This window comes from Scyliorhinus canicula, chromosome 2 (genome assembly GCF_902713615.1).
Source record: "Scyliorhinus canicula chromosome 2, sScyCan1.1, whole genome shotgun sequence".
Taxonomy (NCBI): Eukaryota; Metazoa; Chordata; class Chondrichthyes; order Carcharhiniformes; family Scyliorhinidae; genus Scyliorhinus; species Scyliorhinus canicula.
The window spans coordinates 168,596,326-168,621,407 of NC_052147.1; the positions used below are offsets into that span (position 1 = coordinate 168,596,326).

General features: G+C 47.0%; 1 protein-coding gene across 4 annotated transcripts in view; it reads left to right on the forward strand.

Annotated features, from left to right (window-relative positions):
* LOC119961672 (diacylglycerol kinase beta) overlaps positions 1-25,082 on the forward strand; it is a 797,376-nt gene that overhangs the window by 751,753 nt on the left and 20,541 nt on the right. The gene's annotated exons all lie outside the window — the stretch shown is intronic.

Genomic DNA, 25,082 nt, shown 5'->3' on the forward strand with positions numbered 1-25,082 from the left:
TGACCGTGCTTGAATTTCATGGATCTGGAGATTTAGAAAGTAACTCTTTTTAATGTTGCTGCTGCAGTGATGGATAAATCTTAATCAGACACCCAAGATCTGTTAGTATCAGTAATTTGAGGAAAAAAGTGAAAATTAGTAAGACTATGTATGAAAGCTTTTACAAATGGCCCTTCGCACCCATGGTATGCTTCAATGCTGCCCCATAAAATCAAAGTTTGAACGTCCCTCTCTTTGTTTATATGTCCAAGTCCTGATGTATGCTTGAACCTGTGACCTTCTGGCTCAGATTGGATTACACCCACCTCAGATGAGCTGACTGTAAGAATATATTTAGAAGCTATTTGCACGATTACGTTGCAACTTAATTCTTTCATCCAGCCTTTTGATTTATGAAAATAATTAACTTAAGTTCTGTCAATATAAGCCCACTTCTCTGCGCGTTTAGTCAGGACACATCTTATGCGGCACTATCTTGACCTCATTACATGTTAATTGCCTTTGAACTGATGTTTGAAGGCAGAAAAGACAGTTGGTATGGTAACCAAAGCTGAGAGACTTGCCTGCCGTAACAGGCCATGCAACATCAGTCGACATCATCGCTTTGTCTGACTCATCCAGCTTGATAGCTTGTTGCTGAACTCTGGAGAAGGCAACAAGAAAAACATGTAAGACCTGAAGATAGATGCAGGTTCTGACAGTGCAGCTGAAAATATCTCTTTGTGGTCTACTTTTAATAATCATCACTGTGTAGGCTGACAAAACTCTGCTACATTTCACTTATCCAGTGATGTGCTTTGTAATTTGCTTTAATACTGTGTTTCCTAAAATAGAACATACAATTGAAATCTGGTGTGTTACCTTGAGATAATTTTACTTAATCGACCAGACTATACCATCTGTACCATTACTGGCCAACTGCCTCAGGGCAGCACAGTGGTTGGCAATGTTGCTTCACAGCTCCAGGGGCCCCCAGATGCCCTGACACTGCTGTGCCACCTGGGTACCCTGGCAGTGCCATCTGGGTGCCAGCCTGGGTGGAACTGCCAGGCTGGCAGTGCCAAGGTGCCAATTTGGCATTTTTTGCACTCAAGTGATTGGGTCGGGGGTGGCCTGCATAGTGTTGGGGCAGTGCGGCAGGGATCAAGGACACTCCCATAGTGCGTCCGGCCTGAGGGGCCGGCATCGCTTCAGGGGCCTTGGAGATCGAGATGCCATTTTTAAATGGGGTCCCAATCTCTTGCTACACTGGGGAGTTCAGATGAGTGAAGCTCCCCAGTGTACAAAAGTGGGCTATCTGCAGCCTCAGCCACGTGTTCCCTGCTGAGGACCCTTATGCAATGCTTGTTGCATTGTATCGCCATGTGTTTCTCAGCACTGCAAGTGCCGGGGAACACATGCCAGATAAACATTTTCGCTATAGGACTTTGTTCCCAATAAGTTGAATCGATCCCTTAGTCTCAGGAATTGAAGCTGGGCAAATGGATGAAATAGCAATGGGGAACAATTTTGGTGATAGTGAACATGATATAGTAAGAAGTCTTACAACACCAGGTTAAAGTCCAACAGGTTTGTTTCGAATCACTAGCTTTTGGAGCACTGCTCCGTCTTCAGGTGAATGAAGAGGTAGGTTCCAGAAACGGATGAAACCTACATCGCGCAACAATCGCCAGGCAGGAATGTTCCCTTCCAATCGGGGAACACTTCAGCAAACGGCATTCAGCCTCTGATCTTCGGGTAAGTGTTCTCGAAGGCGGCCTTCATGATGTGCAACAAACCAGAATCACCGAGCATAAACTTATAGCCAAGTTCTGCACACATGAGTACGGCCTCAACCGGGACCTTGGATTCATGTCGCATAATATTCACCCCCCCCACCATCTGGCCTGGGCTTGCAAAATCCGACCAACTGTGCCAGCTTGAGATAATTCACACCTCTTTAACCTGTGATTATCCCTCTCTCCAGTTGCTCCGTAACCTTAATTACCTGCAAAGACTCGCATTCAAAGTATCGTATTGCATCTTTTACTTTGTCTATATATATATATATATATGTTTCTGGAACCTACCTCTTCATTCACCTAAGGAAGGAGCAGTGCTCCGTAAGCTAGTGATTCGAAACAAACCTGTTGGACTTTAACCTGGTGCTGTAAAACTTCTTACTGTGCTCACCCCAGTCCAATGCTGGCATCTCCACATCATGATATAGTTAGATTTTGCATTATTATTGTCTGCGTAGGTTTCATCCCCACAGCCCAAAGATGCGCTAAATTGCCCCTTAATTGTAAAAAAAAAATAATTGGGTACTCTAAATTTTTTTTTTAAATTGAGCATCATTTTGTAAAAGGACAAAGGGGCAGCACGGTGGTGCAGTGGTTAGCACTGCTGCCTCACGCTGCCAAGGACCCAAGTTTGATCCTGGTCATGGGTCATTGTCCATATGGAGTTTGCACATTCTCCCCGTGTCTGCATGGGTCTCACCCCCACAACCCAAAGATGTGCAGGGTAGGTGGATTGGCCACTCTTTTGAAGTCCACCAACAAAATAGAAAGGGAACAAATCAAAAAGGGACGTTCCTGTTAGGGGGACTGCCCAAACGTAACAAAGATCAACGGAAACTTAAAAACACCAAATGAGAGTGGAATTAAAAGGGTCATGCTAAATTGCTCCTTAAGTCGAAAAAAAAAGAGTAGGTACTCTAAATTTTATAAATTGTCAAAAGGACAAAGATAGAACAGAAATAAAAGTTCAAAATTGGGGGAAGCCAAAGTTTACAAAGCTGAGACGTGAGCTGGCAAAAGTGAACTGGATACAGCTGCTGGAAGGAAAAACGGTGTCAAATCAGTTGGAGACATTCAAAGGCGAGATTCTACGGGCGGAATTCTCCGCAAGGCCCAACGCCGTTGTGAAAGCCGGGGAGGATCACGTCGGCGTTGCAAGAGGACGAGTGTTGCTTAAAGAAGCCCCTCCCCCCACCCCGTCGACGTCCCTCCCCCCACCCCGGGGGGCTAGGAGGGCCATGCCGTAAATCTCGGCCGCCGGGCCCTGTCGCTGGCGTCAAGGCCCAGCGCGCCGAGAATGACGCGGCCCGGCGCGCCTAATGATGTCAGCCGCGCATGCGCAGGTTAGTCAGTACCAACCCGCACATGCACGGTTGCCGTCTTCCCCTACTCTGCCCTGCAAGATGTGGCGGCTTGATCTTGCGGGACGGCGGAGGGGAAAGAGTATGTCCCTTTGAGACGCCGGGCCGACGATTGGTGGGCACCGATCGTGGGCCAGTCCCCTCCCGAGCACAGTCGTGGTACTCACTCCCCTCTCCGCCCCCCACAAGCCACAAACCAGGTATTGGCGCCATGTTCACGCCGGCAGCGACCAGGTGTGGTTGCCGCCGGCGTGAACCGGTCGGGATCAGCAGGCCGCTCTGCCCATCCGGGTCGGAGAATCGCGGGCCGCCGTTTCTCCAAGCGGCATGTCCCAAAACGCGACACGCCATTTTGGGGGGGGGGGGGGGTGGGAGAATCGCGGGAGGTGCCAGAGCGACCCTCCCGCGATTCTCCCACCCGGCGTGGGAGCGGAGAATCGCGCCCTACATGTCCCCACAAAGAAAAAAGGGTGGTCTGCCAAGTTTGGAGCCCCCTGGTTTTCTAGAAGCATACAGGGTAATCTAAAGCAGAAAAAGAAAGCTTATGACACTCACAAAAAGCTTAATACTTTTGAAAGCCTAGAGAAGTATAGAAAGTATAGAGGTGAAGTAAAAAAGGGAAATTAGGAAAGCAAAAAGAGGATACGGAAAAATATTGGCAGGTAAAATCAAAGAAAACCCAAAGCTGTTTTATCAGTACATTAAGGCCAAGAGAATAACTAAGGAAAAGTAGGAACAATATGAGATGGACATGGTAACTTATGCACTGATGCAGAAGATGCGGGCAGGATTTTCGATGACTACTTCATGTAAAAGAGGGATGATACAGACTTCCTCATTCCCGTACCAGCCTCCCCGGACAGGCGCCGGAATGTGGCGACTAGGGGCTTTTCACAATAACTTCATTGAAGCCTACTCGTGACAATAAGCAATTTTCATTTTTTCATTTTCATTAGAAGAGGAGATATGAGATATAATCATAATGAGAGAACAAGTAGTGGAAGAACTGCCATCCTTAAAGATGGGTAAATCACCAGGGCCGCATGGATTGTATCTCAGGCTGTTAGAAGAAACCAAGGAGGAAATAACAGGATGCTCGGAGGATTATTTTCCAATCCTCATTAGATACAGGCGAGGTACCAGAAGGTTGGAGGTCTGTCAACATTGCACCATTATTTAAAAAGGGCGCAAGCGATAGGCCAGAAAATAATAGGCTGATCAGTCTGACTTCAGTGGTGGGCACATTAGTTAAATTAACTCTGAGAGACAAGGTAAACTGTAACTGAGAAAGGCACGGATAGATCAACGATAGTCAGCATGGTTTGTTAGGGGAAGATCATGTCTTACTAATTTAATCATTTTTTTTCAGGAAGTAACAAGGAGAATTGTGCAGTGGATATTGTCTACATAGATTTCAGTAAGGCATTTTACAAGGTCCTACATGGCTGACTAGTCAGAAAAGTGAGATCTCATGGGACACAGAGAAAGATGGGACACAGAGAAAGATGGCAGGTTGGATCCAAAATTGGCTCAGTGACGAGACAGAAAGGGTAATGGTTGATGGATATTTTTGTGAATGGAGAGTGGCTCCCAGTGACATTCCAGAGGGCTCACTGTTGGGGCCACACCTGGAATACTGTGAACAGTTTTGGTCTCCTTATCTAAGGAAAGATATACTGCAGCACGGTAGCATGGTGGTTAGCATAAATGCTTCACAGCTCCAGGGTCCCAGGTTCTATTCCCGGCTGGGTCACTGTCTGTGCGGAGTCTGCACGTCCTCCCCGTGTGTGCGTGGGTTTCCTCCGGGTGCTCCGGTTTCCTCCCACAGTCCAAAGATGTGCCGATTAGGTGGATTGGCCATGCTAAATTGCCCGTAGTGTCCTAAAAAGTAAGGTTGGGGGGGGGGGGGTTGTTGGGTTACGGGTATAGGGTGGATACGTGGGTTTGAGTAGGGTGATCATGGCTCGGCACAACATTGAGGGCCGAAGGGCCTGTTCTGTGCTGTACTGTTCTATGTTCTATGCATTGGAGGCAGTCCAGAGAAGGTTCACTTGGTTGATCCTGGGTATAGAAGGATTTTCTCCTGAGGACAGGATGAGTAGGTTAGACCTGTGCTCATTAGAGTTTAGAAGAATGAGAGGCAACCTTATTGAGACATATAGGATGCTTAGGGAGCTTGGCAGGGTAGATGCTAAGAGGTTGTTTCCCCTTTGTGGGGGAATCTAGGACCAGAGAGCAAAAGCTCAGAGTAAGGGTCACCCATTTAAGACAGACGAGGAGGAATTTCCTCTTTCAGTGAGTAGTAAATCTGTGGTATTCTACCATAGAGAGCTATAGAGGCTGGGGTGTTAAGTATGTTCAAGGCTGAGCCAGACAGATTTTTAATCGGTGAGGGAATGACGGGTCAGGTTATGGTGGGAAAATGGAGTTGAGGATAATCGTGCTAGATCAGTCATGATCTCTTTGAACAGCAGAGCAGACTTAATGAACCAAATGGCCTACTTCTGCTCCTACACCTTATAGCCCTTGCAGTTTGTGATGTATATTAATGATCTGGACTTCAAAGTAGGAGGCATGATTGGAACATTTGCAAATGACACTAAAAGTGGCCATGTAGTTGATAATGAAGAGGATAGCTGTTGTCTCCAGAATGATATCAATGATTCAGTTGAGTGGACGGAAAAGTGGCATATGAAATTCAATCCGGAGGATAATAATCGCTTATTGTCACAAGTAGACGTCAATGATGTTACTGTGAAAAGCCCCTCGTCGCCATATTCCAGCGCCTGTTCGGAGAGGCCGGTACAGGAATTGAACCGGCGCTGCTGGCCTTGTTCTGCATTGCAAGCCAGCTGCTTAGCCCACTGTGCAAAAGCAACCCCTTAGTGTGAGGTAATACATTTAGGGATCAAACAAAGCAAGCAAATACAAAATAAATGGGAGGATATTAAGAGGGATAGGGGAAGTTAGAGACATCGATGTCTTGAAGGTGCAGGATAGGTTGACAAGGTGATAAAGCGTATGGAATGCTTTCCTTTATTGGATGAGGCATTGAATACAAAAACAAGGATGTAATGATGGACTGAATAAAGTGCTGACTTTTGCCCACAGTTGAAATTTTGTGGACAGTTCTAGTCACAATATTATAAGAAGGAAATAATTGCTCTGGAGAGCATGCAGAGGAGATTTACAGGAATGTTGCTGCGGCTTGAAATTTGCAGCAATGAGAAAAGTGTTATATTTCTTTATTGCCACAAAGAGAAAGGGATTCTTGTAGAACACGACGAGAGGTTTATGATGGATGTTGTTCATATACTGATACACTTTACTGATCACCTCAGCGGCACGGTAGTACAGTGGTTAGCACTGTTGATTCACAGCGCCAGGGACCCAGGTTCAATTCCCAGCTTGGGTCACTTTCTGTGTGAAGTCTGCCCGTTCTCCTGTGTCTGCATGAGTTTCCTCCGGGTGTTCCGGTTTCCTCTCTTAAATCCAGAAAGACATGCTGTTCGGTGAATTGGACATTCTGAATTCTCTCTGTGTACCTGAACAGGCACCGGAGTGTGTCGACTGGGGGATTTTCACAGTAACATCATTGCAGCATTAATGTAGGCCTACTTGTGACACTAGTAAAGGTTATTATCAAGGTGGTGATCTTTCCAAAGCCTGTGCAAACACTGTGCCGAGGTTACCACACATCACGTGATGCATAACCAACAGCAATGTATTCCCAGGTACATAATGGAAAGATTGGAGAAGCCCAGGTTGTTTCCCTTAAAACTGACAAGTGCCCTAATTGAGGTGTGCAAAAACATTAGGGGCCTAGATAGGAAAAACAGGAAAGGCCTGTTTCCTTGACCTGGGGGTTGAGGGTGGGTCAATTACCAGGGGGCACAGATTTAAGGTGATTGGTAGAAGGATTATAGGGGACATGAAGAAACATTTTTTCACCCAGAGGGTGTTGGGCATCTAGAATTCCCTGCCCGAATTGGTGGTTACGGCTGAAAAGTTCAACTGAAGTGCTATGGCCTGCAAAGATTTCTCATCATTTTTTGAATTTTTTTTTAGAGTACCCAATTATTTTTTTCCAATTAAGGGAAAATTTAGCGTGGCCAATCCACCTAACCTGCACATTTTTGGGTTGTGGGGGTGAAGCCCACGCAGACACAGGGAGAATTTGCAAACTCCACATGGACAGTGACCAGGGCCGAGATTTGAACTCTGGTCCTTAGCGCCGTAGACAGAAGTGCTAACCACTGCGCCAAGTACCGCCCATGACCTGCAAAGCTGACAAATGGGATTAAAATATGCTGCTAGTTTCTTTTGTCACTCTTTTGGCCTGCACAGATATGATGGGCCGAATGGCCTCTTTCTGTGCCATAACGTATCTATGGTTTTATGGATCTTTCTGCCCTTCATAGTTGAATACCACAACACATCCTGAGCCACTGAAGAAGTATTTTGATCCATCTTCACAGTTATTTATTTAGCAAATGCAAATCCTTGAAGCCAAGAAATAACCTTCACATTTGCTGAGTTTAAGGTGATTAGTCCGCCACTTAGTCTGTAGAGCCGACACGCTTGGTTATGTGCAGCATTCGTTGTGTCTTTCCACAAGTGCATAAGGCCCCAATGGTGGAAGTGAGCTGTACAGGGAACCTGACTGATCCTGAGCTTTTTAACAAGGACTACTCGCACCATGGCAGTTCAAAGCCTGTCATTCAACAGATGGGGATTTGTCAAAAGAACTTTTTAGTGACTTGCTGTGTTTCCCATTCATTGATGCAAAAGATGTCGCTGGTAGATCTTGCTCAGGAGGTGTGCTCCATTTGGGGCATCACAATTGAAGGCAGACAGTAGGTGGGTTGAACTGGGCATCATCGAGTGATAAATGAGATGCAGCATGGATGGTTTCAGCCATCTTGTATCTTTTCATCAGTTGGACGATATGTTGCGGAGTGATGTTTGTGAGGACAGGAAGCCTGGGGAACAGTGTTCAACAGAGGGTTCCCGTTATCATGTGCATTGTTGCATTCAATTGAGTGTCAAGAAGATGTGATAATCTTTGCCAAACTGATGCACAGTACTATGCTGCAGACTATGATAGGGCAAGTATTGATGCTCAGAGTGTTGTGGCAGCAGCACCCTATGTAGATCTAGCAACTTTGGATTCTTGATGGTTTCTGGTTTTGACCTTTGGTTACTGTATTCTTCATTTGTTCCCAGAAGGACTGGGTCCCTTCCAGAGCCAAGTATATTGGATTGGGATTCGATACAATGCCACACAACAGCATTTGATACAGTGCCACAAAAGACATGTGAGGAAAGTTATAGCTCATGGAATAAAAGTAGCAACTTGGATACAAAATTGGCTGAGTAATAGAAAATAGAACATAATGATCATTGGATTTTTTTAGGGCTGGAGGAAGATCTGTAGTGAAGTTTGCCAGGGGTCAGTATTGGGACCCTTGCTTTTCCTGATATATATTGATGATCTAGATCTTCTATTCATGCTTAGGGTCTGGCTGTTGCTGCCTAGGCATTTATTGCCCATCCCAAATTACCCTTTAACTAAATGGCTTGCTAGGCCGTTTCGAAGGGTACTTAAAGGTAAACCACATTGTTGTGGGTCTGAAGTCACATGGAGGCCAGACCAGGTAAGGATGGCAGATTTCCTTCCTTAAAGGACATTAGTGAACCAGATGGATTTTTCCGACAATTTGCTTCATGGTCACAATTAGACTTTAAAAAAAATAAATTTAGAGTACCCAATTCATTTTTTCCAATTAAGGGGCAATTTAGTGTGGCCAATCCACCTACCCTGCACATCTCTGGGTTATGGTGGCGAAACCGACGCAAACACGGGGAGAATGTGCAAACTCCACACGGACAGTGACCCAGAGCTGGGATCAAACCTGAGACCTCGGCACCCGTGAGGCAGCAGGTTTAACCCTCAGCGCCACCATGCTGCCCTAAATGCCTGCGTCTATGACACACACTGCTGCACTTTTTCAAAACATGAATGTATAATTGAAATGAATGGTATTGTTTATTTTGATTGAGTATGCATGTTTTAGTCAGTATTTTAAATGCCTCACTCAAAGGCAAAGATCTCCAATTCATGCACTTCCATCACAAAATAACATTTGCACAATCAGTGTTAATTTTCGACAGAGGAAGTTTCAGTCTAGAAATGCACTCAGTATCGTTAGCTGTTGAATTGGCCTAATTAAGATCGGCTTTTCAGAGGCAGCTCTTCACAGAATCTTCAGTTTTGCTGACTTAAAAATAATGTGACAACAGACAATTAACCCAATCCAAGATGCTTTTGAAAAGAGACAGACTATTCCAATCTTTATTATTGTCACAAGTAGGCTTACATTAACACTGCAATGAAGTTACTGTGAAAATCCCCTAGTCGCCACACTCTGGTGCCTGGTCGGGTTCACTGAGGGAGAATTCAGAATGTCCAATTCATCTCACAAGCATGTCTTTCAGGACTTGTGGGAGGAAACCGGAGCACCCGGAAGAAACCCACGCAGACACTGGGAGAACATGCAGACTCTGCACGGCTAGTGACCCAAGCTGGAAATCGAACCGGGTCCTTGGAAGCAACAGTGCTGACCACTATACTACCATGCAGTGTTAATGTAAGCCTACTTGTGACACTAATAAAGATTATTATTATTTCCATTTAAGTGGATATCAAAAAAAATACAAAGAACACAAAGTGTTGTTTAAAGTTCAACTCAAAATGTTAACTCGGTTTACCTCTCCACAGCTGCTGCCAGAACTGCTGTGCATTTCTGGTTTTATTACAAAGAACTCCAGATGCTTTTGAAACGGAAAAAGGCTATTAAATCCAACAAGCCATCTCTTTGTATAAAAGTTTGATAAGTACTTGAAGGGGGAAACAGAATTCCAGGATTATGGCGAGACAGCAGGGGAGTGGGGCTAATTGGCCCTGTTGCTATATTTATCTGGTTCTAAATACAGCAGTCAATATGGTCGCCTTCCTTAATCCTAATTATGTTTGCTCTAGAGTCGCCAGGTATCTTTCGATACCGCCACAAGGTTCAAACCCAAATACTGATCAAAGAACCAATGCACCTGGAGATGCCACGTTCGTTATTGTATCCCATGCCTTCCTTCTGGCTCTCTCATTTCCCTGCCTCTCCCCTCCCCCCCCCCCCCCCCCCCCACCAACTGTCGCCCACTTATGTGTTGTAAATAATTTTGCCAGGTGTACAGAGTTGCTGCTGTTGAGCTGGTGCACAATACCCTACCAGTTATTCTATTTTATTTTTTATTGTATGTTTTTTTATTATTTACTATTTTCTTTTCTTTGGTATGTTTGGGTCTGCCCTTCTCTTCTATATATGTGTTTATATATATATCTGTCTCTTATCTTGTGTACATAACGGTAAATATACTTTGTTCAAAAACCCAATAAAAAACATTTATTAAAAAAAAGAACCAATGCACCAGTTAGTTAGTTCAAAGTCAATACTGTATATTTACACACACAGTAATATCTACTTATGCACAAAATGCCACAAACTAAACTATCTCTCACACTAACGCCTATACTTAACTTCGGGTGCCCACTCAGTCAGTGGAACAATGGCTGTTGTTCAGCTCTGAGGTTGTTGGCTTCGAAGAGGTAACAGGAGAACAGATAAGGTCGTCCGTCTGATGGCGAGCGTTGACCTTGGACTTACTTGCTTCTGGTGCAGCTAGTGGACGGGTCCCTTATACCCGAAGGGGCTTCGCGCGCTTTTGGGCAGGCCTTGAACTTGGCCCCAATTAATTGGGCCGTATCTTGATCACTCGTATTGATCTTGACCAATAAAGGGGTGGGTGCCCTGATGGCTGGGCGTGTCCTTGGTGCCCACTGGCCTTGCTTTGTGTCTTTCTGGTGCCGTGATGTCTACTATGGTATCGGTTACTTGAGTGTCATTCCTTTGTCCCCGGCGATGGGCCATCAGTATGCTAATTGCCTTACAGTTTCAGTCTCGTCTAGGAGCTGCCTTCTCAATACGCACCCAGGCTCTGTGCCTGCTTGCTTTCCTGACATTGTCCATATTTTCCTACAGTCATTGCGATCATCCATTTTGTATTCTGGAAGTGGCCATCCCAGATGGCTACAGACAGCTCTTTCAAAGAGGCAACACAAACACAGTGGTCCAATTGGCCACCTGCTGTGCTATCTCTTTCTATGATTTGATGATCTATCTAAATTTCCACTTCCAAATGCTTCAATGAAGAGGTGGCTTGGATGGCATTAAGACCTTGTGCGAACAGTCGGGGCAGAATTCTTGGAAAAGTCTGAGAACTCTCCCTGTACACAAGCCATTGAGATGTAGGAGACACAGACGTGGGCGGGACAGGGCAACACAGGCAAAAGGTTTGATCAGACTTCCCTATTAGAAAATAGAAAGATCTCAGTACCATAGATTTTCAACAGAAGCCAGTTCTGCACCAGTTTCTGCTCCCAAATCTGTAGATCTAACAGACTTCCACCTCCATCCAGCTAAAATTTAAGGACTTTTACTTCTAAAAGATCAAAATATCGATTGATAACTAGGCATAGGCAGTTGAACATATTCAAATTTTATTTGAGGGTGGCCAAAATTCAAATTGTCAGCATCCAAAGTTCTAATCACAAATGAAGATAAAAACAGACATAGTCTGCTTCACTGATTTACCCATGAATAATTGAGCCATACTAGAGCCTCTCAAGTCTGTTCCACCACTGAATGAGATCATGACTGATCTTCAACTTCATATACCCGCCAAATATAACTCGATACCTTTTGCTAACACAAATCTGCCAATGTTGGTTTTAAAATTAAAATTCCAACTGTAGTCCCCTTTGTCATTTTGATTGTTAGAGTTTAAATCCAGCAATACAGTATAAGCTGTGACTTTCCAGTGAGTTTCCTATAATTGTGTAACCAATTTGCCCTCTAAGATCCTATCTTCAGTCAGGCTTGTTTTCTGTCCATGTGGTTTCAATAGGGATGAGATAGGTTGGGTTTAGGGTTTCTTCCTAAGTTCTGCTTGGCAATTCGAGTTATCCTTTTGCTTTTTTCTTCATAAGTAAATACAATGGGCACAAGTCACCCAAACACTTTCTCAGTGTTGTCCCTGGGACGAAAAGCTGTGAGATTCCCGAAGGGTGGGTTGGCGCAATCCAGATTACAATCCACCCACATGGAGTTATTTTTTTGAGCTTGGTGAGATTCCCAACGGGAAAGAGATGTGAGGGACCTAAAGACGTTGGCCAGGCCAGCTCCTCCGAGATTGGGGTACCCTTTTTAAAGGATGCCCCGATGTCCAGACAATCCTACAGTATCCACACCCACTCCAAGGTAGAGGTCGCCCTCCCACCCGCAGACATCAGACCGACACCCTGCTATGTGGTTGCCAAAACCTTTCAGGCCGCCCCCTTCAAACCACACCCCCTGGCACTGCTAACCTGGAGGATGCCAGGGCAGCCATGTCCTGATCAACCAGGGGTTCCTATGACCTCGGAGCTCCCTGGCATGGCCATCACATCTGGTCTCTATTTTCGGAGATCAGTAGTGATTCCGGCCAGCATCACATTGTCGGGGGGGGGGGGGGGGGGGGGGGGGGGGGGTGAATACCGGGAGCCAGGTGAATCCAACTTAAAATTGAAAATGCATATTTAAATGGTGAATTAAATGGTCCACTGATGGACGTGAACCAGATTACATCGCTGACCGGAGGCAGGGAGAATCTGAAAGCAAGTTCTCCCCATCGCAAATCGCGTTATGACCCCTCTCGCGAAATTCTATGGCCATTGCGTGATTTGCGCCTGTGCACCCCAGCGTCTCGAACCCTGTGATTGGCAAACAAAGAGTTAACATAGATGAATTTTCCTCAAGGATAATATGCAAGTTCACTTATCTCTGTTATATGTCATTTCAGTGCCGATGACTTTAATTGAGCGAGCAATCATAAAACAAGTGCAATCAGTCATGTGTGCAGGGAAATTCCAGTCTACGCTAAGTGACATAGATTTACATTTTCCATGCACCTCCCACCCTCACAACTCGCTGCCTCCACAATACATTTCCTTTCTGAAGCCACCAGTGAACATGCTGAGTCAAATAAGGTGCAAATGACCACAAAGCCACATGTAACAAGGAGCTGTGAATTTTAGGAAGTGCCCTAAATAAAAGCTTACAGATGTAAACTGCTTACCTAAAAGCAAATTTACAAAAAAGACTAGTTAACAAGCCTCAGCCCTTCCTTTTATGCGCAATTCAAGAAGCTCTTTGTAACAAATAACTCTATTATTTGCCTAGAAAGAGACTTTGCTCGGGGGTGGGGGGGGGGGGGGGGGGGGGGGGGGGTTGTTGGCAAAGAAGGAAATAACGGGAAGTAGTTAGTGTATGAGAATATATTTAGAGGAACCAAAAGTCTTTTCCAGACATAATAGTAAAACAGTGGTCAAATAGAGGGCCGGAGTCGACAGGGGCTAAAGAAAAATAATCTTGTGAAACAGAGGAGATGGCTGAGGTACACATTTGCCAGTAAGGAAGAGGATATTGCCAATTACATAGTAAAGGAGGAAGTAGTAGAGAAATGAGTTACGATAAAACAGGTAAAGAGGAAATATTAAAATGGTAACAGCTCTCGGTAAAAAAGTCACCGAGTCTGGATGGGATGCATCCTATTCTCTGCTCTCTGTCTCTTAGCCAATTTTGTATCCACACTCTGTTCCTTTTATCCAGTGGGCTTTGCTTCAATTGTGCTAACAAGTCTTTAATGTGGTCCTTTATCAAATGCTTTTTGAAAGTCTGTTTACACAACCGCACTAAGTTGATAAGAAAAGTAAATTTGGAAACTGTGGACGCTCTGGCCATAATCTTCCTGCCATCTTGCATGTTCAAGGAATGTTAGAGGCAGAGGCGGATTTACACTTTTGGGGGGCCCGTGCTCTCCCATTTTGCGGGGGGACCACGTCACTCCCCATCCCCCGGTGACATGGCGGCCCACCCACAATGACATTGAACCCCATCCCGAATGAGGTCAATGCCCACCTGACCCCGCCCAACCTCAGTTCACACAATGAAAGGCACAGAAACCCCAAATCATTGCTTGAAGACTGCTCTGGTGCTCTTTAACTTATGACAACAACAAGCCTGTGCTAATTGATAAATCGAAATCCAAACCTACCTGTTGTCAACATGACAGCAGAGGTGGTCAATATTGCGATCTCTGTGTCTTGAGGCGAACAAACATGAACTGGCTGATGAGCAATGGGAGGGAGAAATCAGCCAATGATATGACTGCAGCACAGCAGACCACTGCATGACAGAATGAGCCAGTGCAGGAGCAAATACTCCAATGAAGTGGAGAGTCTAGTCAAAGTTGAATATCATTGGCTTTGCAACTGTCTGGCAGGATTCCATTCTTTAATTATCCAGAAGAATAAGTAGAGATTTTCTGACGGTCAATAAGTAGCAATGGGGATGACTGGTTACTCAATATACAGTTTGGTTATTATAATATACACAAAGGCAGCACGGTGGCACAGTGGGTTAGCCCTGCTGCCTCACGGCGCCGATGTCCCATGTTCGATCCCGGCTCAGGGTCACTGTCCATGTGGAGTTTGCACATTCTCCCCGTGTCTGCGTCCCAAAGGTAGGTGGATTGGCAACACTAAATTGCCCCTTAATTAGAAACTAAAACGAAATGGGTACTCTAAATTTAAAAAAAATGTTATATACACAAATGATATTCTACATATCATTACATGCAGGTTAGGGCAGCACGGTGGCACAGTGGTTAGCACTACTGCATCGTGCCGAGGTCCCAGGTTCGAATCCCGGACCTGGGTCACTGTCCATGTGGAGTTTGCACATTCTCCCCGTGTCTGCGTGGGTTTCATCCCCACAACCCAAAGATGTGCAGATTAGGTGGATTGGCCACGCTAAATTGTCCCTTAATGGGAAAAAATGAATTGGGTACTCTTTTTAAAAAAAAAAAAAAAAAATTTAAATCGTTACCTGCAGGTCCCTTTTAACTTTCCCCACCAGACTCATCGGGTTCCATTTGTGTCCAGTCGTGGGCTATTTGAATCCCCAGGTAGCGGAATTTGTTTCGAGCTTGTTTCAACAGTAGTCCCTCCAGCTCTGTCCCTCTCCCTTGCGGGTTTACCGGAAAGACTTCGGTTTTGCTCAGGTTGAGTTTGTAGCTTGAAAAGGCACTGAACTCCTTTGAGAGCTTCATGATCTCTTCCATTCTGGCTTGGGGGTCCGAGATGTAGAGGAGCAGGTTACCCACATAGATTGATACTCTATGCTCTCTGGATACCTCTCCAGCCTTTCACCGTTCTGAGGGCATCGCCAGTGGTTCGGTTGCCAGAGCGAACAGCAGCGGGAATAGCTGGCATCCGTGCCTTGTGCCTCTGTCGGGCTGGAAGTATTTAGAGCTGATGTTGTTCGTCCATATGCTTGCCATGGGAGTGCTGTACAGTAGCTTCACCCAGGAGGCCAACCCTGATCCAAGCCCAAACCTCTCAAGGTACTTCCACTCGACTTTGTTGAAGGCCGTTTCTGCGTCCAGGGAGATGATCACCTCTGGTGTTTTCTCCCCGGATGGGGTCATTATCACGTTCAACAGGTGCCTGATGTTCGACGTTAGTTACCTGCCTTTGACAAAGTCCATGTGGTCGTCAGCGATCACCTCTGGTATGCAACTCTCCAGCAGCCAGGGTTTGTGCCAGGATTTTCAGATTGAGCAGCGAGAATGGCGTGTCGGACCCCCACTCAATCAGGCCTTTATCTTTTTTGGGTATCAGCGATATTGAGGCTTGTACCAGTGTTGGTGGTAGGGAGCCTCTTACCAGTGAGGCGCAAATTCATTGTAGAAGTTCGCTGGGAATCCATCTGGCCCCAGCATCTTCCCAGCCTGCATGGAGTTCATACTTTCCATGATTTCTCTCAGCCTAATGGTGCTTCCAGGCCCCGTCTCCTATCTTCCCCCACAACTGGCATGTCCAGTCTGTCGAGGAACTGCTTCATCCTCGTGTCCACCTCGGTGGGGGGGGGGGGTTCAGAGATGTATAGCCCCAGTAGAAGGTCTGAAATGCCTGGTTGACCTTTTCCGGGACAACTACCAGCCTACCGTTGTCCCTAATCTGCGCTATTTCCTTAGTGACTGCCTGCGTTCTCAGTTGGTGAGTCAGCAAGCGGCTGGTTTTCTCCCCAAGTATGTAAAAGGTCCTCCGTGCCTGGTGGAGTCGGTGCACTGCTTTCCTCGTGGACAGTAGGTCGAAGTTCATTTGTAGCTTTTACCTCTCCGCCAGGAGTTCTACAATCGCTGGAGTATCGCCAGTCCATCTCCAGTATGGAGTCGACCAGTTGTTGCCTAGCCCCATTCTCCTTCCTGTTTCTGCATGCTTTGTATGCAAAAATTCCTCCTCTGATCGCAGGGTGAGGCCTCCCCATTCCGGTTATTGGTTACATACCCACCTATGGCCTGTGATATAGTTTTGCAAAATACCTTATTGGCAACGAGGGCCGTGTCAAACCTCCATGGGGACTTTGGGCCTGTCCCATCTCCAACCTCATATCCATGTAGTGTGGAGCATGGTCGGAGATTACTATTGCAGAGTGTCCCACTCCCATTACCCCTGTAAGCACCACTTTCCCCACAACAAATAAGTTGATCCTGGCGAAGACCCTGTGTACCTGGGAGAAGAAGTAGAACCCCTTCTCTCCTGGGTCCATCACAACGGGGTGCAGGCCCGAGGTTGACAGTATGAAACAGTCTGGTGCACAGGATGGAGAACGATGTCAACCCGCTATGCGACAAGCTCTGGTACTGTACAGCATTTGACAACACCTGACTCCTGCCCACGGTAGCACTTTCCACCGTCCACCTGGGTGATTCCTGCATGCAAGCTGGCCATTCCATCACACGTTCCCCACCGACCCTTGGAGGGGGGAGGCGAGGGGGGGGGGTGGAAGCGGGAGGCGAGGGGGGGGGGTTGAAGCGGGAGGCGAGGGGGGGGTGAAGCGGGAGGCGAGGGGGGGTGAAGCGGGATGGGGGGGGTGAAGCGGGAGGGTAATGGGATGGAGAGGGATGGGATTGGGCACAGGAGTGGTGAGCACCGGTTGAACCGGGTCCATTGGCCCAAGCCCACCCCCACTGTCCGGCCCCCCCCCCCCCCCCCCCCCCCCCCCCCCCCCCCCCCCCCCCCCCCCCCCCCGCTGTGTTCCACCTTGTGACCTGGGTCCCCTCTGGCGGGCTTCTTCAGGCAACCGGGCCTGGCTGCTGCTCGGCTGGTTACAGCATTCCAAGCTTTACATTATTCATATAGAGGGCTGCCTTAGAACATAGAACATAGAACAGTACAGCACAGAACAGGCCCTTCGGCCCTCGATGTTGTGCCGAGCCATGATCACCCTACTTAAACCCACGTAACCCGTATACCCGTAACCCAACAATCCCCCCATTAACCTTACACTACGGGCAATTTAGCATGGCCAATCCACCTAACCCGCACATCTTTGGACTGTGGGAGGAAACCGGAGCACCCGGAGGAAACCCACGCACACACGGGGAGGACGTGCAGACTCCACACAGACAGTGACCCAGCCAGGAATCGAACCTGGGACCCTGGAGCTGTGAAGCATTGATGCTAACCACCATGCTACCGTGAGGCCCTAAAACACAACAACAAAAAAAGAAAAACCACTGCTTTGAAAAGAAAAATTAGCTTTGTTGAATTCCGCCCGGCTAGCCAGGTCTTCCCCAATGTCCTGGTACACCCTGATTGAGTCATCCTCCCAGTTGCAAGACCTTATCTGTCTGGCCCAGTTCAGAATTCTTGCCCAGTCCTGGTACTGGTGCAGCTTTGAGATGATGGCCCTCGGTAGTTCCTTGGGCTTTGGCTGACGTGACCTGTGAGCTCCGTCTATTTCTGACTGCTTGGGAAGCTATCTCTTCCCACCAGGTTACCCAGCATTTAGGCCACATATTCCATTGGGTTCCGGCCCTCCATGCTCTCCGGTAGGCCCACTATGAAGAGCTAATAGAGATTGGGGTGACCTGATCTCGCGACCCCTCAACACATCCCCAGACCCCACCAACTCACCTGTTAGGGGGGTCCTCAAGACCCCCAGTACCCTACCTCATACGGGCAGGGCACTCTCTGAGCCGATCCCCAGTGTGGGCAAAATGCCGCACGGGCACCTTTGCACTGCCAGCCTGTAACCCTGACTGTGCCACCTGGGCACCCTGACAGTGCCAATATGCCCAGGTAGCATCAGCAGTGCCAGGGTGCCACCCTTCCCAGAGGCTGGCCACCCGGGGCCTCTGATTGAACATAGAACATACAGTGCAGAAGGAGGCCATTCGGCCCATCAAGTCTGCACCGACCCACTTAACATAGAACATAGAACAGTACAGCACAGAACAGGCCCTTCGGCCCTCAATGTTGTGCCGAACAATGATCACCCTACTCAAACCCACATATCCACCCTATACCCGTAACCCAACAAACCCCCCCCCCTTTACTTTTTAGGACACTACGGGCAATTTAGCATAGCCAATCCACCTAACCCGCACATCTTTGGACTGTGGGAGGAAACCGGAGCACCCGGAGGAAACCCACGCACACACGGGGAGGACGTGCAGACTCCGCACAGACAGTGACCCAGCCGGGAATCGAACCTGGGACCCTGGAGCTGTGAAGCATTTATGCTAACCACCATGCTACCGTGTTGCCCCTAACTTAAGCCCTCACTTCCACCCTATCCCCGTAACCCAATAACCAATCCTAACCTTTTTGGTCACTAAGGGCAATTTATCATTGCCAATCCACCTAACCTGCACAACTTTGGACTGTGGGAGGAAACCGGAGCACCCGGAGGAAACCCACGGGGACAACGTGGAGACTCCGCACAGGCAGTGATCAGCGGGGAATCAAACCTGGGACCCTGGTGCTGTGAAGCCACAGTGCTATCCACTTGTGCTACGGTGCTGCCCATGCCTGGCCTTGATTGCCTGACCTTGAGATGTCCTATAGTGCTTCACACCAAATTTGGTACTTTTGAAGTGCTTTGAGGGGATGACTGCTGCCAATTTGCACATAGCAATGAGCAATGAAACAGCTGACTAGATCATTTCATTTAGATCTTAGTTGAGGGATGAATGTTGGCCCGGGTACCAGGAGAATGTCCCTACATTTCTCATTATCGTGTCATGGAATCTTGTGTGTTTACCTGAGATGGCAGATAGGGCCTTGGTTTACTGTCTCATTCAAAAGACAACACCTTTGGCAGTGCAAATCTGAACACTTCCTTTGTCCCATTCTGGAGTAATATCCTGAATTATGTGCCCAGGTCTGAAGGTGGACTTTAATCCACAATCATCTTTTTTTTAAATAAATTTACCATACCCAATTCTTTTTTTCCCAATTAAGGGGCAATTTGGCGTGGTAAATCCACCTACCTTGCACATCTTTGGGTTGTGAGGGCGAAACCTGTCATAATATCCACTCGTCTATAGAATGAGATGCAGACAGGCAGTGATTGACACACAGGATAACCAATGAACACAACACAGAACAACCAATCACCAGACAGGACACTATCACTATAAAGCCCATAGGGCATTAAGACTCTCTCTCTCTCTCAGGACCCAGCTACTGAGACAATCAGAGTGCACAAGCTAGTGCGCACTATCACCATGCGGTAGCTAGTAAGTCTGGTCAAGCCAGTAAGAGGTCATAAGTTAGATTAGTAGAGTGTCAACCCACAGCTGAACATGTACAGCAGTCCACAGGTTAAATAATACAGTGTTGGATCATCTCGTGTGTCAGACGTCTGTTTCTAGCTTCCCTGCATCCAGTTGCAGTCAACGTTGAACCAACCTGCCTAACACATCAAAACCCACGCAAACACGGGGAGAATGTGCAAACTCCACACGGACAGTGACCCAGAGCCAGGTTCGGACCTGGGACCTCGGCGCCGTGAGGCAACAGGGCTAACCCACTGCGCCACCTTGCTGCCCCCGCAGCAGCAGTGCTAACCACTGCATCACCATGCTGCCCCTAATCCACAATCTTCTGACCCAGAGGTGGGAAGGTTACTACTGAGCCATGACTGCCACCTTTCACCAAGCTTGTTTAAGCTCACCTTTTCAGTTGTCTTTCCTGCAGCTATGCCTTCCTACTCCCCCAAACTTCAACCCATTTCCAGACAAGAAATACTGGTAGTGATTAGTTGATTCAGTATTAAATAAAATGTCAGCCTGACACCTTAATCGACAAAATGATGAATAATATATATTTCATAGTAAGCTGGAAGCCTGGAATTATTAGGCATTAAATTGGAGGAAAAATAGAACCATCTTGCTAAACTAGGTTATAAGGTGGAACTCCCTTCTCTTGTCTTGACACAAGAGTCATACCACAGAAACTAACAACCACTTTGATTGCAGCAGGATGAACATAGTCACGATGGAAAATAAGAGAAATGGCTGAAGGAAGATTGCCCTCCAGCCAATTATTTGATATACAACAATCTGTCGCAATGTATTACCTTAACTTTCTAAAATCTTCTAAGGCACACATTGGTAGCTTTATCAAACACATTTTGACACCAAGACACATAGTGAGATATTAGGTCAGGTGCCCAGAAACCTGACAAAGCAGCAGGCATTAAGAGGTGCCTAAAAGGAGGAGAGGTTAGCACTGCTGCCTCACGGTGCCAAGAATACTGGTTCGATCCTGCCCCCGGGTCACTGTCCGTGTGGAGTCTGCACGTTCTTCCCGTGTCTGCGTGTGTCTCACACCCACAATCCAAAATATGTGCAGGTTAGGTGGATTGGCCATGCTAAATTGCCCCTTAATTGAAAAAAAATTATTTTTTCATTCAAATGATGATAAAGGAGAGAGATAGAGATATTTGGGAGGAAATTCCATAGCTTAGGGCCGAGGCAGCTAAAGACGGCTGTCAATGGTGGATTGATTAAAATCAAGGATGTGCAGGAGTTCAGAATTGTAGGAGCTCAGACATTTCAGAGGCGTGTACAGCTGGAGGAGAAGGTTGCAGAGACGGGAAAGGATGGGCTATGGAGAGATTTACAAATAATAGTGAGAATATTAAAATCGAGTCATTGCCAGACCAGGAACAAATGTAGGTCAGTAAGCACAGGGCAGCTGAGTGATTGGGACTAGGTGCAAGTTAGAATGGAGACAAGAGTTTTGAATGAGTTCAAGTTGATGGAGAGTGTAAGTGGAAAGATGGCTGGTAGAGCATTGGAATGGTCAGGTATAGAGGGAACGAAGGAATAGATGAGGGGCGGAATTCTCCGCAGGGGGCCGAATTCGTGAAGGCCGTCGTGACCTCGGCCGAGGTTCACGACGGCCTCGGAGCCCGCTCCCCGCACCTAATTCACCCCCACCCGGGGGAGCTAGGAGCGGGCCTCCGTCTTTCTCAGCAGCGACCTCGTCACACCGAGAATGTGAAGTCATCCGCGCATGCGCGGGTTGCCGGTTCCAACCCGCGCATGCGCGGATGACATCAGCGCGCAGACGGTACGAACCCGCACATGCGCGGTGGCCGTCTTTCTCCTCAGCCGCCCGGCAAGACTGCCGGCTTGATCTTGCCGGGCGGCAGAGGGGAAAGAGTGCGTCCGTTTTGGACGCTGGCCCGACGATCGGTGGGCACCGATCGCGGGCCTGTCCCCTCCCGAGCACAGTCTTGGTGCTCCCATCCCAATTGGGCCCATAGATGCCCCAAACGGGCATCTGGTGCCCGTTTCACGAATGCAGCGACCAGGTGTGGTTGCTGCCGTGGTGAAACGGGCATGAAGGGTCGGCCCATCGGGCTCGGAGAATCGCCGTTCGCCGTGAAAAATGGCGAGCGCCGATTTTTCTGGGGCGGGGGGGGGGGATCGCTGGGGGCGCCAGTGGGGGCGTAAAAAATGTCGGGAGGCCCTCCCACGATTCTCCCACGCCACGTGGGGAGCGGAGAATTCCGCCCGAGAGCTTCAGCCATGATCTTATTGATTGGTGGAGCTGGTTCGAAGGGACAAATGGTCTACCCCAGCTCCTAAACCCGATGTTATTATGAGCTGATGTAGGCATTACATACATAGACATAGAATTTACAGTGCAGAAGGAGGCCATTCGGCCCATCGAGTCTGCACCGGCTCTTGGAAAGAGCACCCTACCCCCTACCCAAGGTCAACACCTCCACCCTATCCTCATAACTCAGTAACCCCACCCAACACTAAGGGCAATTTTGGACACTAAAGGCAATTTATCATGGCCAATCAACCTAACCTGCACATCTTTGGACTGTGGGAGGAAACCGGAGCACCCGGAGGAAACCCACGCACACACGGGGAGGATGTGCAGACTCCGCACAGACAGTGACCCAAGCCGGAATCGAACCTGGGACCCTGGAGCTGTGAAGCGATTGTGCTATCCACAATGCTACCGTGCTGCCCAAGTGTGTTTATTAGTGTGTTTATCTTGCTCAAATGGTCCTGCAATACTACTGTGGTTTTAAACCTGCCCAGTTTATGTTCTGTCCTTGTTTTTATGATGGCTAAATCCATAGTAGAACGATGTTTAAGGGCAACAGTCCAGCAAGACTAGATTTTGGAAGCACTTGCATTTCCAGTGGAGAGTTGCACCCAGCAGATGTGCGGGTGATCTAAAGCATTATTTCCTGTTCATTTGAATTAATGGTGGGAAAACTGCGCAGCGTATAACTAAAGTTTCAATCGTCACTTCAGGTAAGTTGCCTGCCCCGAGTGCAAAATTAGAAAATTCACCTTCCCTAACCACCTGACCACTCTGGGTTTATTTTAATTATCCACAATACAACAGCAGCAACACAGGGGCTGATTTTGGTTAGCCCATTCTGCGTTGCATGAAATTATGTTGCTCAGGTTCAGCACATTAGGTGACCTGTTCCCAGAGAAAAACTCCTCTTCTGTGTGCAATGATTTTTTTCACTTCATTCCTCATTATGCCACCACCACCTCCAACAGTATTGCATCCTGTTTTTCATTCATGAATTCTTGGCAAGTATCACTATCAGCTGTTTCTACCCTAGGCAGGCAGTAGCTTGTTATGCCTTAGCTTATTACCACGTATGGAATCAGGATCCTACAACGTGCCAACAAAGTTACAAGGTTTCATTATGCATTTCCAGCAGCTAATATAAAAGCTGTCTTCATAAGGATTTTCACTGAATTTTAAACAATACTTACATTCTAATGTCTGCTGAGAGGAAAGGGATAGAGGAGAAATTATCGGATTTCTTTTAAGCGAACTTAAGTTAAAGGACCAGATTATCAAAGCATACTGGGCCAGGAAATTTCCTGACTGGCTGAACCCACCAGGGTAGAAAGTATCCCAACACTTACCATTTTTACACCAGGAGTGGATGCGGAAAAGAATCCGCCCACCAAATTCAGAAGCAAAGTGTAGGTCACCATGGGAATGGGTGAGGGTCCAATGCAGGTTAGAAGGCCCATCTCACTTCTCTCTGACTTTCTCCCAGTTGCAGAATTCATTCTGCCCTCTAGCCCTCACCTCACTCACCCCCATGGTTCCTCTTACCCTCCATGTCAACTCAGTGTCATCTTATGTCCCCCCCACCCATCCCTCCCATGGCCCCTCGTATTCTCCATACCAACTCGATGTTAATTCACCCAGTACCCATCATGGGCAGTTCTCGGGAGCCAAGTTGAGACGAAAAACAACATCCAAAAATCTAATAATTCTCTCCCTTCTTCACACTTGATAGTTATAGTGAAAATAAATTCCCATTCACGTAACCCATCAAAGCTTCTAAATGTCCTCAAGGGGTTAATCTCTTATAAAAACAAGGAAACTTCTATTCAGACCCCACATCAAAATTAACTAATCATTTAATAGATTCCTTAAATGTCAATCAAACTGTGAACCCAGAACCCACCTGCTGAGATAATTGAGCTTTTGAAACTCAACCAAGCATTCACAGTGGCATAATGATAACCCTTGGGAAATATCAACAAAGACCTCAATTGCAACTGCACAACCAGATTCTATTTTATTTTCTAACCTATACCTATCTACCAATACAGACCAGCAGAGGGTATTTTGTAACTCTCACCGACAGCTGCAACCAATTTTTGTAAAGCTCAATAAAGAGCGGGATATTTAAAAATATTCAGACCATGGCATTTATACAAGCCTCATTCACCCTTCAAGAGTTTTTTTTATGTTTACTCCATCAATTTGTGAATTCAATGTTGAAAGTTTAAGGTCCTTGTAACAGCCAAAATTGGGTCTGTTTGGATTCAAAACTATGAATGATGCACTACCTCTTTTCCCCTACTGGCACAAATTGGATCTGTCTGAAATGGGGACTGGATATCTGCATCTGGGTCCTGCCTATCATTTTTAAAGGTCCACAGAGTCTTCCCGATGCTGTGCAAATCCAGCCGAAAGTCTTTTGAGAATTAGTTACTGTCATAATGCAAAGACAGTTTTCAGAGATCCTAATGTCTCACTTTGGCACAACTAAAGGGTGTGGAATTAATTATATATTAGCTACCTTTGTTTATAAATTCTCAAAAAGTCTCTTGAAACCCCCACAGAATTTATTAAGCAAATAACAAAGATAGGTACATAATATAGATCAGAAAGGGCTCGCATTCGCTCTTCAATCTGCGCTGTCAGCTGACCTAATCCTTGGTGTTGGGTCATGGCAGCTACATTGCCCAATGCCCTGGATCAGGAAGGAGAAAAAGAGCCAGAGTTTGTGCTCTTGAAAGAAACCCAAAAGTGTCCCTGCTACAAGTGTACATTTATGGGAGTTGTATAAGGACATGATCAGGCTCAGCTGGAATAGTGAATAGCCTGCCAACACTTACTGTCAAGGCTCTCGTGTGA